This window comes from Pinus tabuliformis, chromosome 6 (assembly GCF_031772625.1).
Source record: "Pinus tabuliformis cultivar Carrire ecotype Pingquan chromosome 6, CPIR1, whole genome shotgun sequence".
NCBI lineage: Eukaryota > Viridiplantae > Streptophyta > Pinopsida > Pinales > Pinaceae > Pinus > Pinus tabuliformis.
Window position 1 is genome coordinate 1,730,848,337 of NC_142292.1, and position 12,500 is coordinate 1,730,860,836.

Here is a 12,500-nt window from a genome sequence, read left to right on the forward strand (position 1 = left end):
CTGCCCAAGTATGGGGAACTCACTGTTTCCATGTTGCGGCACACCCTGAATCACCCGAGAGTCTGTGGAACTTCGGATTTCCATGTCGCGGGGCCACGAAGAGCCACCAAAGTTTGGGGAACTCGGGGTGTCCATTTCGCGGTGCGATGAAAACTTCTACCCAAGTCAGCGGATACACACTGGGTTTCCATTTCGCGTCACAACAAAAATTTCTACCCAAGTCTGGGAAACGCGGTGTAAGGACTTGCGGTTCGGTTTCTCCCCATTGGTGCGAAGTGCGAACTCTACGACCGAAATGTGGGAAGGGACATAAGTATAATGCACATTAGAGGTGGAGCGATGGTTGGTTTATAGCGTGGGAGCGTTTGGCATAACCCACGGGCCGACTCACATGTTGGGGCGACTTGAACGAAGTATTGTTTGCCGACTAGAAATCGAATGGCAAGTTTGCGACGTGTAAGGGCGTTTTGGCACGTGGTGGTCGAGTTGGCCTAGGCAGCGACTCGCCCAACCGCTCGTATAAATATGGCAAGGCATTGGAGCATTTGGCATTCATTCGAAGATGGAAATTCGAACATGAGAATTCGGTGATCAAGAAAAAAGTGCGAAGTAGTGGAGAAGGTCGCAAAAGAGGCGCGGGCATATATGCACCTGCTCTTGGGCAAGCACACACGATACGCACAGGGTTCGGTTCTCGAGTGAGGGCGCGGGTAAGGAAGGCACCCGCCGTTCGGTGTGACACGGGGTGTCTCGGGTAGGTTGCCCGCCCGTCGTGGAAGAAGAAACACGGAGGTGTCTCGGGTGACTCGGGTAAGTCGCCCGCCCGTCGTGCAACAGGAAACCCTGGGTGACTCGGGTGAGGTCACCCGCCCGTCGTGCAGCGGTAAAACGATCAAAGGATCAAAGGATCAAAGGTTGGAGTCTCTTCTAGAGCTAGTCCACCATGGACTATCAAAAGTTGAAAGAAGGACAGAGTGCCGGGGAACGAAGCGCTGAAGAAACAAAGTGCAGAGAGGAGGAAGGACTCGACTTGTGCTTGGGGATATTATTGTCAGGGTCTAGGGCTTCGCAATGACCAATAAGAAAGCTTCAATGAGGAAATTTACGAAAGGGTTTTCCTCTCTGAGAGAGAGAGAGAGGTTTTTCCCAGGCAGAGAGACAACATCTTGTGTTCTTGTTCTTATGTTTTTGGCACCAGTTTGATGAAAGTAAACACACATGCATTAATAAGAAGAGAAGAGATTAGGATAACACGATAAATTGCAAAAGAGCTTCACAAATTTTTATCAAGTCTAGAAGAATCCCGCTCTACCCCATTGCCCAGATTCTTCAACGGGGGTGCGTATCGAGCTAAGGTGACACATCAAGGAAAGGAATCTCAAGAACATCCGCAAGGTTGAAGCTCAAGCCAAGAAGTCTCAATCACATCAAGGACAAGAAGGTCTACCATCTATCATTCTTCATGGAAGACTACAAAGCAAGAAAGAAACCCTTGTATAAAGGCACCTACAAGAAGAACAAATCAAAGGGGGACCTACATATAGCTACACCATCTTGAAGAATGAAAGGCACTACAAGTCAAGTCATCAAGCAAGTCCATTTTGAAGAAAGCAACTTGAACAACAAATCAAGATCTAAGGAAGGCAAGCCATCAAGTCTTCAAGAAGAAAGCAAGTTCACTACATCTCAAACTCTATCAAGTAAGTATATGTCCCCTTCTGAGTATACCTCAGTGTCTTTTTGCAAGGAAAGTAACAAATGTGTGTGGGCCACTACATGTCCAAAGTCGAACGGTTTGGATGCCAAGAGTATGGACACTACAAAAGGGATTTTCCTAAACTTAAGAAGGCAAACAACAACAAGAAAAAAGGAAAGAAAGTCATGTACTCAAGAAGTGAAAGAAGACGACAAGAAGCAAAAGAAGGAAGATCCTCCTAGGACTAAGTCAACCTCTTTGCTTAAAGTCTTCTTTCAAAGGGGGTAGAGGTCTCATTAGCGGTCCCATTTATGGGATTCAAGAGAGGATGATATAGAGGCGAGAGCAGAAGAAGCAAGAAAGGCTACACCAATCAAGGAGAACAATCAAATAAAGCCGCGATGATAAAAGCATAATCAAGGTGAGGTATGTATGCATCAAAGTTTAAGTCATGTCGCCATATATATTGATTGGATGGTCATGGAAAAGTTTCTAGAATCACGATCAAGAATAAAAGGATCTCTTTCGCCAACGCATGCTCGGGCATGTGCTACAGTGGAGTAAAGGTCAACATGAAGAAGTGCTCTCATAAGGAGTATAAGGTGGTTGACCAATCAATCCAATAAGAAGCAAATGAAGAACATCGCGGTCACAAAGAATAACTATTTGACAAGATTCCTCAACATCTCTCGAAAGAAGGCACGACAACTCTGACAAAGAAAGAAAAAGATAAAGGACCCTTGACACCTACGAAGGCCTTGGAGATAGTAAGGTGTAGATAACCGATTCAACTCTACAAATATGTCATGATGAAGAGCAATATCACGATGAAGACATGAAGGGCCACTAAATCAAAGTACGGGAACAAGCGAGTACAACTAAGCATCCATGTGATAAGTGTTATGAAGGATAGACAAGGTGACAAAGGAGTAGCTAGATGACAAAAAGGCCCTGATATATATCAAGAAGGCCACTTTCCATGAAGGGAGCAATGACATGACAAACCAGGGGGGAAAGTGATTGATGGCCGGTACCCTGCCAAGAAGAAGTTCTAACAAAGACTTCATGACATCGAAGGAAAGAAGGAGATCAAGCGACTGAAGGACCCACGAAGAAGACGTTGTTGATGAATGGACAAGTCCCTAGCTAAGAGGGAGTTCTAACAAGTTCCCAAATACAAAGGAGCTTGGGCAAGTCCCTTGTAAGAGGAAACTTGGGCATGTCTTCCCCAATCAAGGGGAAGAGATAGACACAACATTCTTGTCTTCCTTGGAAAGAAATAACGAGGATTGGGCAATCATTTGGCATCTGATGCTCTTTGAGGATGTGTAGGGCACCCAAGACAAGAGTAGGCAAGAGGAGCGATATTCTTTGAGGGATGGGAACCCAAGACAAGAATTGTCCTGGAAGGTCATACTCAGGGAACACCTGGGTGGGTATGTACCTTTAGAGACAATGACCAAGGTGTTTATAAGCCATTGGCCTCGCCAACATTGTGCTCTAGTATTGAAGATAAAGCTGTTAATCAAGGCCTTGCTATGAACAATGTTGGCTAATATGATGCTATAACAGATGGGTTGCCAATCCAGTTTCTCTTATGTGAATTATTCAAGATTGAAAAATAGCCAAACACCTTGTAATGATTTACGAATACCTCCCTAGTTGAGAGGGGGTGTTGAAGAAAGTGTAACTCGGTTCGGTCTTCATAAATGTACTTTTGATATTTGTATTTATTCAGGAAAATAAATAAATATATAATATATAAATATATATATATATATATATATATTATATATATATTGTCATTGAGTTTCTTGCTCATTGAAATAGGCCTAGCACATGTTAAAATGTTATAAAGAGTCAAAAGAAAATGTTGAAGATATTAAGGGCATGTTACCCCAGGTATATTTATGTATTAGAGTCAAAGATATTCCTACCCTTGTGCCTTCGTTTGGGTCGTGCGCCTGTTCAAACCCCAAATTTCCTTCGGTCGGGCTGGGTCATCCCGTGCCATGCCGTGTGTGGGGGTGCGCGGGCACACGTGGGCGTGCCGAAAATGCCAAGTCATGACCGCCCATGTGCCTTCTTTGTTCGGGTCGTACACCCATGGAAACCCCAAATTTCGTTCGGGCGATTCGGGTCGATCGCCCAGGGCGGGTCGGGTCGTGCCGTGCTGTGTGTGGGTGCCCCAGCACACGTGGCCGTGCCAAAAATTCTAAGTCGTCACCGCCCGTGTGTCTTTTGCACATTCATGCGGCCGTTTGCCCAACGCTCCCTCGGGCCTTCGTTCGGGTCGTGCACCCATGGAAACCCCAAATTTCGTTCGGGTCGTGCACACATGGAAACCCCAAATTCCGTTCGGGCGGGTCGGGTCGTGTCGTGTGTGGGTGCCCGTGCAAACGCGTTCGGGCGAGTCGAGTGGGGTCGGGTCGTGCCGTGCCGCGCGTGGGTGCTCGGGAACATGTGGCCGTGCAAAAAATGTTAGGGCATGACCACCCGTGTGCCTCCTGCATGTTCGCATGACCTGTTTGCCCGACGCTCGTCGTGCCTTTGTTCGGGCGGGTCGGGTCGTGCCGTGCGTCTGTGCTCGGGCACACGTGACAGTGCCAAAAATGCTAAGTCATGACCCCCCGTGTGCCTTCTACACGTTCGTGCGGCCCGTTTGCCCGACGCTGCCTTGTGCCTTCGTTCGGGTCGCGCACCCATGGAAACCCCAAATTTCGTTCAGGTTGTGCATATAAGGAAACCCCAAATTTTTTTTGGGTTGGGTCGTGTCGTGTCGTGTGTGGGTGCCCGTGCAAACGCGTTAGGGTGGGTCGGGTCGGCTCGCACAAGGCCGGTCGGGCCGTGTCGTGCCATGTGTGGGGCCTGGGCACACGTGGGCGTGCCAAAAATGCTAAGTCGTGACCGCCCATGTGTCTTTTGCAGGTTTGTGTGGCCCGTTTGCCTGATGCTCCCTCGTGGCTTCGTTCGGGTCGTGCGCCCATGGAAACCCCAAATTTCGTTCGGGTCGTGCGCCCATGGAAACCCAAAATTTTGTTCGGGTGGGTCGGGAAGTGTCGTGTGTGGGTGCCCGTGCAAACGGGTCGGTCGTGTCATGTCGTGTCGTGTGAGGGCACCCAGGGCACACGTGGCCGTATAAAAAATGCTAAGTTGTGAAGGGGGGTGGGCCTCGTGCACGATCGTGCCGCCCGTTTGCCTGAATCTCCCTTGTGACTTCGTTTTGGTCGTGTGTCGGAGCCCATGTAAACTCGTTCGAGCGGCTCGTTTGCCGTGTGAACTCGTTCGGGCGGGTCGTTCGGGTGGGTCGTTCGGGCGGGTCGTTTGAGGGCGCCCGTGTGAACTCGTTCGGGCGGGTCGTTTGAGGGCACCCGTGTGAACTCGTTCGGGTGGGTCGTTCGCGCGAGGGCCGTATCAAAAATGCTAAGTTGTGACTCGAGGTTGGCTTTGTGCACATTCGTGCAGCTCGTTTGCCCGACTCTCCCTTGTCGGTTCGTTCGTCGTTCGGGCGCCCATGAAAAATCGTTCGGGCGGGTCGTTTGAGGGCGCCCGTGTGAACTCGTTCGGGTGGGTCGTTCGGGTGGGTCATTCGGGCAGGTCGTTTGAGTGTGCCGTGTGAACTCGTTCAGGCGGGTCGTTCGGGCAAGGGCCGTATCAAAAATGCTAAGTTGTGACCCGAGGTTGGCTTTGTGCACGTTCGTGTAGCTTCGTTTTCCCGCTCTCCCTTGTCGCTTCGTTTTCGGTCGTTCGGGCGCCCATGCAAAATCGTTCGGGCGGTCGTTTGAGGGTGCCCGTGTGAAACTCGTTCGGGGGGTTGTTCAGGCGAGGGCCGTATCAAAAATGCTAATTTGTGACCCGAGGTTGGCTTTGTGCACATTCGTGCAGCTCGTTTGCCCAGCACTCCCTTGTCGGTTCGTTTGGGTCGTTCGGGCGCCCATGCAAAATCGTTCGGGCGAGTCGTTTGAGGGCGCCCATTGAACGCGTTCGGGCGGGTCGTTTGGGTTGGGTCGTTCGCCCGGGTCGTTTCGGGTGGGTCATTCGGCGGTCGTTTGAGGGCGCCCATGTGAACTTGTTCGGGCGGGTCGTTCGGGTCGGGTGTGGGGGTTGTTCGGGCGGGTCGTTTGAGGGCGCCTTGTGAACTCGTTCGGGCGGGTTGTTGAGAGGCGCCCGTGTGAACTCGTTCGGGTGGGTCGTTCAGGCGAGGGCCGTATCAAAAATGCTAATTTGTGACCCGAGGTTGGCTTTGTGCATGTTCGTGCAGCTCGTTTGCCCCGACTCTCCCTTGTCGGTTCGTTTCGGTCGTTCGGGCGGGTCGTTTGAGGGCGCCCGTGTGAACTCGTTCGGGCGGGTCGTTCGGGTGGGTCGTTCGGGCGGGTCGTTCGGGTGGGTCGTTCGGGCGGGTCGTTCGGGTGGGTCGTTCGGGCGGGTCATTTGAGGGCGCCCGTGTGAACTCGTTCGGGCGGGTCGTTCGGGTGGGTCGTTCGGGGGGTGGGTCGTTCGGGCGGGTCGTTTGAGGGCGCCCGTGTGAACTCGTTCGGGCGGGTCGTTCGGGTGGGGTCGTTCGGGCGGGTCTTTTGAGGGCGCCCGTGTGAACTCGTTCGGGCAGGTCGTTCGGGCGAGGGCCGTATCAAAAATGCTAAGTTGTGACCCGAGGTTGGCTTTGTGCACGTTCGTGTAGCTCGTTTGCCCGGCTCTCCCTTGTCGGTTCATTTCGGTCGTTCGGGCGCCCATAAAAAATCGTTCGGGCGGGTCGTTTGAGGGCGCCCGTGTGAACTCGTTCGGGCGGGTCATTCGGGTGGGTCGTTCGGGCGGGTCATTTGAGGGCGCCCGTGTGAACTCGTTCATGCGGGTCGTTCGGGCGAGGGCGCGCCCGTATCAAAAATGCTAAGTTGTGACCCGAGGTTGGCTTTGTGCACGTTCGTGCAGCTCGTTTGCCTGGCTGTCCCTTGTTGCTTCGTTTCGGTCATTCGGGCGGTCGTTTGAGGGCGCCCGTGTGAACTCGTTCGGGCGGGTCGTTCGGCGAGGGCACGCCCGGGCGAACGAGCCCGTATAAAAAATGCTAAGTTGTGACCCAAGGTTGGCTTTGTGCACGTTCGTGCAGCTCGTTTTCCCGGCTCTCCCTTGTCGCTTCGTTTGGGTCATTCGGGTGGGTCGTTTGAGGGCGCCCGTGTGAACTCATTCGGGCGGGTCGTTTGGGCGAGGGTGCGCCCGGCGAACGAGCCCGTATCAAAAATGCTAAGTTGTGACCCGAGGTTGGCTTTGTGCACGTTCGTGCAGCTCGTTTTCCCGGCTCTCCCTTGTCGCTTCGTTTGGGTCGTTCGGGCGAGTCGTTTGAGGGTGCCCGCATGAACTCGTTCGGGCGGGTCGTTCGAGCGAGGGCGCGCCCCGGCGAATGAGCCCGTATCAAAAATGCTAAGTTGTGACCCGAGGTTGGATTTGTGCATGTTTTTTTAGCTCGTTTGCCCGTCTCTCCCTTGTCGCTTCGTTTCGGTCGTTTGGGCGGGTCGTTTGAGGGCGCCCATGTGAACTCGTTCGTGCGGGTCGTTCGGGCGAGGGCGCGCCCATACCAAAAATGCTAAGTTGTGACCCGAGGTTGGCTTTGTGCATGTTCGTGCAGCTCGTTTGCTCGACTCTCCCTTGTCGCTTCGTTTCGGTCGTTCGGATGGGTCGTTTGAGGGCGCCAGTGTGAACTCGTTCGGGCGGGTCGTTCGGGCTAGGGCGCACCCGGGCGAACAAGCCCGTATAAAAAATGCTAAGTTGTGACTCGAGGTTGGCTTTGTGCATGTTCGTGCAGCTTGTTTGCCCGGCTCTCCCTTGTCGCTTCGTTTCGGTCATTCGGGCGGGTCGTTTGAGGGCGCCCGTGTGAACTCGTTCGGGTGGGTCGTTCGGGCAAGGGCGCGCCTGGGCGAACGAGCCCGTATAAAAAATGCTAAGTTGTGACCCGAGGTTGGCTTTGTGCACATTCGTGCAGCTCATTTGCCTGGCTCTCCCTTGTCGCTTCGTTTCGGTCGTTCGGGCGCCCATGCAAAATCGTTCGGGCGGGTCGTTTGAGGGCGCCCGTGTGAACTCGTTCGGGCGGGTCATTCGGGCGAGGGCATGCCCGGGTGAACGAGCCCGTATCAAAAATGCTAAGTTGTGACCCAAGGTTGGCTTTGTGCACGTTCGTGTAGCTCGTTTGCCCAGCTCTCCCTTGTGGCTTCGTTTCAGTCGTTCGGGCGCCCATGCAAATTCGTTCAGGCGATGGCGCGCAGGGGCCAACGAGCCCGTATGAAAAATGCTAAGTTGTGATGCGAGGTTGTCTTTGTGCATGTTCTTGCTGCTCCTTTTCCTAGCTCTCCCTTGCTGCTTCGTTTCGGTCATGCGGGGGCCCATTCAAATTCCAGATGATCCGAGCGACAAGTTTTCTTTCCGTGTGAAAGGTGGGTTGGTAAATGAGTTTTGTTTTCGCATCTGCCTGAATGATGGGTTTGGGTCGTTTTTAGGGCGGCCGATTTTCATCTTCTCTCCATCCCCACTCGGTAGCGCATGAGCGGTAATGTTGGCCAGGCTCGGCTCGGGAGGCATATGTGAACAATTCCCCTTCCGCTCTCCAAGTTCTTGGAGCTGTATGGGCTGTTGTGGTGTGGCTCCCTGGCTCGTCTTGGTCCCCGCGTGCCCCTTTAGATGATACCAGCGACACGTTTCCTTTCCATGTGAAAGGTGGGTTGGTAATTGAGTTGTGTTTTCGCGTTTTCCTGAACGATGGCCTTTGGTCGTTTGTAGGGCGGGCGATTTTCATCTTCTCTCCATCCCCACTCGGTAGCGCATGAGCGGTAATGTTGGCCAGGCTCGGCCTGGGAGGCATATGTGAACAATTCCCCTTTCGCTCTCTAATTTCTTGGAGCTGTATGGGCTGTTGTTTTGTGGCTCCCTGGCTCGTCTTGGTCCCGGCGTTCCCCTTCAGATGATACCAGCGACAGGTTTCCTTTCCGTGTGAAAGGTGGGTTGGTAATTGAGTTGTGTTTTCACGTTTGCTTGAACGATGGCCTTGGGTCGTTTGTAGGGCGGGAGATTTTCATCTCCTCTCCATCCCCACTCGGTAGCGCATGAGCGGTAATGTTGGCCAGGCTTGGCCTGGGAGGCATATGTGAACAATTCCCCTTCCGCTCTCCAAGTTCTTGGAACTATATGGGTTGTTGTTGTGTGGCTCCCTGGCTCGTCTTGGTCCCCGCGTGCCCCTTCAGATGATAGCAGCGACATGTTTCCTTTCCGTGTGAAAGGTGGGTTGGTAATGGAGTTTTTTTTTTGCGTTTGCCTGAACAATGGCCTTGGGTTGTTTGTAGGGCCGCCGATTTTCATCTTCTCTCCATCCCCACTCGGTAGCACATGAGCAGTAATGTTGGCCAGGCTCGGCCTGGGAGGCATATGTGAACAATTCCTCTTCTGCTCTCCAAGTTCTTGGAGCTTTTTGGACTGTTGTGGTGTGGCTCCTTGGCTCATCTTGGTCCCTGCGTGCCCCTTCAGATGATACCAGCGACAGGTTTCCTTTCCATGTGAAAGGTGGGTTGGTAATTGAGTTGTGTTTTCGTGTTTGCCTGAACGATGGCCTTGGGTCGTTTGTAGGGCCACCGATTTTCATCTTCTCTCCATCCCCACTCGGTAGCGCATGAGCGGTAATGTTGGCCAGGCTCGGCCTGGGAGGCATATGTGAACAATTCCCCTTCCGCTATCCAAGTTTTTGGAGCTGTTTGGACTGTTGTGGTGTGGCTCCCTGGCTCGTCTTGGTCCCTGCGTGCCCCTTCAGATGATACCAGCGACAGGTTTCCTTTCCGTGTGAAAGGTGGGTTGGTAATTGAGTTGTGTTTTCGCGTTTGCCTGAACGATGGACTTGGGTCGTTTGTAGGGTTGCCGATTTTCATCTTCTCTCCATCCCCACTCGGTAGCGCATGAGCGGTAATGCTGGCCACGCTCGGCTTGGGAGGCATATGTGAACAATTCCCCTTCCGCTCTCCAAGTTCTTGGAGTTGTTTGGGCTGTTGTGGTGTGGCTCCGTGGCTTGTCTTGGTCCCCGCGTGCCCCTCTAGATGATACCAGCGACAGGTTTTCTTTCCGTGTGAAAGGTGGGTTGGTAATCGAGTTGTGTTTTCGGGTTTGCCTAAACGATGGCCTTGGGTCGTTTGTAGGGCGGTCGATTTTCATCTTCTCTCCATCCCCACTCGGTAGCGCATGAGCGGTAATGTTGGCCAGGCTCGGCCTGGGAGGCATATGTGAACAATTCCCCTTCCACTCTCCAAGTTCTTGGAGCTGTATGGGCTGTTGTGGTGTGGCTCCTTGGCTCGTCCTGGTCCCCGCGTGCCCCTCTAGATGATACCAGCGACAGGTTTTATTTTCGTGTGAAAGGTGGGTTGGTGATCAAGTTGTATTTTCGGGTTTGCCTGAACAATGGCCTTGGGTCATTTGTAGGGAGGCCGATTTTCGTCTTCTATCCATCCCCACTCGGTAGCGCATGAGTGGTAATGTTGGCCAAGCTCGGCCTGGGAGGCATATGTGAACAATTCCCCTTCCGCTCTCCAAGTTCTTGGAGCTATATGGGCTTTTGTGGTGTGGCTCCCTGGCTCACCCTGGTCCCCTCGTGCCCCTCCCGATGATACCAGTGGTAGGTTTTCTTTCCGTATGAAAGGTGGGTTGGTGATCGAGTTGTGTTTTCGGGTTTGCCTGAACGATGGCCTTGGGTCATTTGATGGGCGGCCGATTTTCATCTTCACTCCATCCCCGCTCGGTAGCACATGAGTAGTAATGTGGGCCATTCTCATCCCCGTCCCTCTTTCCCATCCCAACGATCATAAGAATGTTGAAAGTTTTCTCGGTGCTCCTTTGAGCCTTCGTTGTTGCGGTCCCAGATGGAAGCCCCAAAACTTCGTCGTTGCCTATGTCGCTATCGTGCCCCTCGGTTGTTGCGAATAGAGAATTTTGATTGGGCTGGGTAGCCATTTGTGGCTCCATTGAAATTGGCTCCTCGTTATATTGTTCACCTCCTCCCTATTTGGTGTGGAGGTTTTTGCTTTTCGTGTGAAAGGTGGGTTGGTAATTGAGTTGGTTTTTCGGGTTTGCCTCAAGAATGGCCTTGGGTCATTTGTAGGGTGTCTGATTTTCATCTTCTCTCCATACCCACTCGGTAGTGCATGAGCGGTAATGTTGGCCATGCTTGTCCTTGGAGGCATATGTGAACAATTCCCCTTCTGCTCCAAGTTTTGGGAGTTGTATGGGTTGTTGTGCTGTGGCTCCTTGTGATGGCTAGCCTCTTCATTGTTCAGCTGTTTATGGCGCCGGTGTCTTGTGCTTGTACTCTTTCCGTGTTGGCATTGTCAGTTGAGATGCATACATTTAAGAGGGACGTGGAAGGGTTTTGGTTGTAAACCACCTACCCTCCCTCTTGCTTGATTTTTCCATCGGGCGATGTGAGGCGCTGTTCTCCTTGTTTTAAAGTCAAGGGTTGGCATTCCTTTCAAAGTGCACATCGTTCGTGGTTGCGTTGGGTTTGTGTTATGGGCAGCAGTCTATTTGTCGTTTGAAGCCTTGTGCCACTGGGTTGGGGGGCTGTTTGCCTCTCAGTGACGTGCTCCAGACACTGGTCTCATCGTGGCCCTTGTCTTTTCTATTGGTCAATTTTAGGTTGTGATTTATTTGCTTGGTTGTTTGCTATGTTGTAAAGCTGGAAAGGGTGTTGTGCTGAATGCATGTGGGAGGGTGTGAAGAGGTGGGACGCTTTTTTGATTGGGTGCCTTGTTTGATTTCTTTTTGGTTAGCGGACATCTTGCTCGGCGTGCTGTTGAGCTTCTCTCTTTTCTTGGGATCTTTGTTTCTTTGGTGTTGTTTTCTTCCCTTCTTCCTTTTGCCCCTAGCCTTACGGAGGAGAGGTGGGATTGTTGTGGATTGGTGTTCGGGAAGGACGAAAAGCAGTACGAGTTCCCAGGGTGGCCACCCTAGTCCTTCTCGATCGCCGTCCCCTGCAGTTCCCCCCTTTTTCCGAAGGCGCGGGGTTGGGAAGCTTGTTCTCTGTTTGAGCCTCCCCTTGTGAGCCGGTAGCCACGTTTGATATCTCTTGCTTTCCTGTTGTTTTTTTCCCTTCTTGCTTTTGGCCCCTTAGCTTTACGGAGAAAAGGTGGGATTGTTGTGGATTGGTGTTCAGGAAGGACGAAAAGCAGTGCGAGTTCTGAGGGTGGCCACCCTAGTCCTTCTCGATCGCCGTCCCCTGCAGTTCCCCCCTTTTTGCGAAGGCACGGGGGTGGGGAAGCTTGTTCCCTGTTTGAGCCTCCCCCTGTGAGCCGGTGGACGCGTTTGATATCTCTCTTTCTTTCATGTTGTTTTCTTCCCTTCTTTCGGCCCCTAGCTTTACGGAGAAAAGGTGGGATTGTTGTGGATTGGTGTTCGGGAAGGACGAAAAGCAGAGAGAGTTCCCAGGGTGGCCACCCTAGTCCTTCTCGATCGTCGTCCCCTGCAGTTCCCCCCTTTTTTTGAAGGCACGGGGTTGGGGAAGCTTGTTCTCTGTTTGAAGCCTCCTCCCCTTGTGAGCCGGTAGCCACGGTTGATATATTCCTTTCTCTCTTGTTGTTCTCTTCCCTTCTTCCTCGTGGCCCCTAGCTTTACGGAGAAAAGGTGGGATTGTTGTGGATTGGTGTTCCGGAAGGACGAAACGCAGCGCGAGCTCCCGGGGTGGCCACCCTCGTCCTTCTCGATCGTCGTCCCCTTCAATTCCCCCCTTTTGCCGAAGGCACGGGGCTTGGGAGGCTTGTGCTTTGTTTGTGCTTTGTTTTCTACCCTGTTC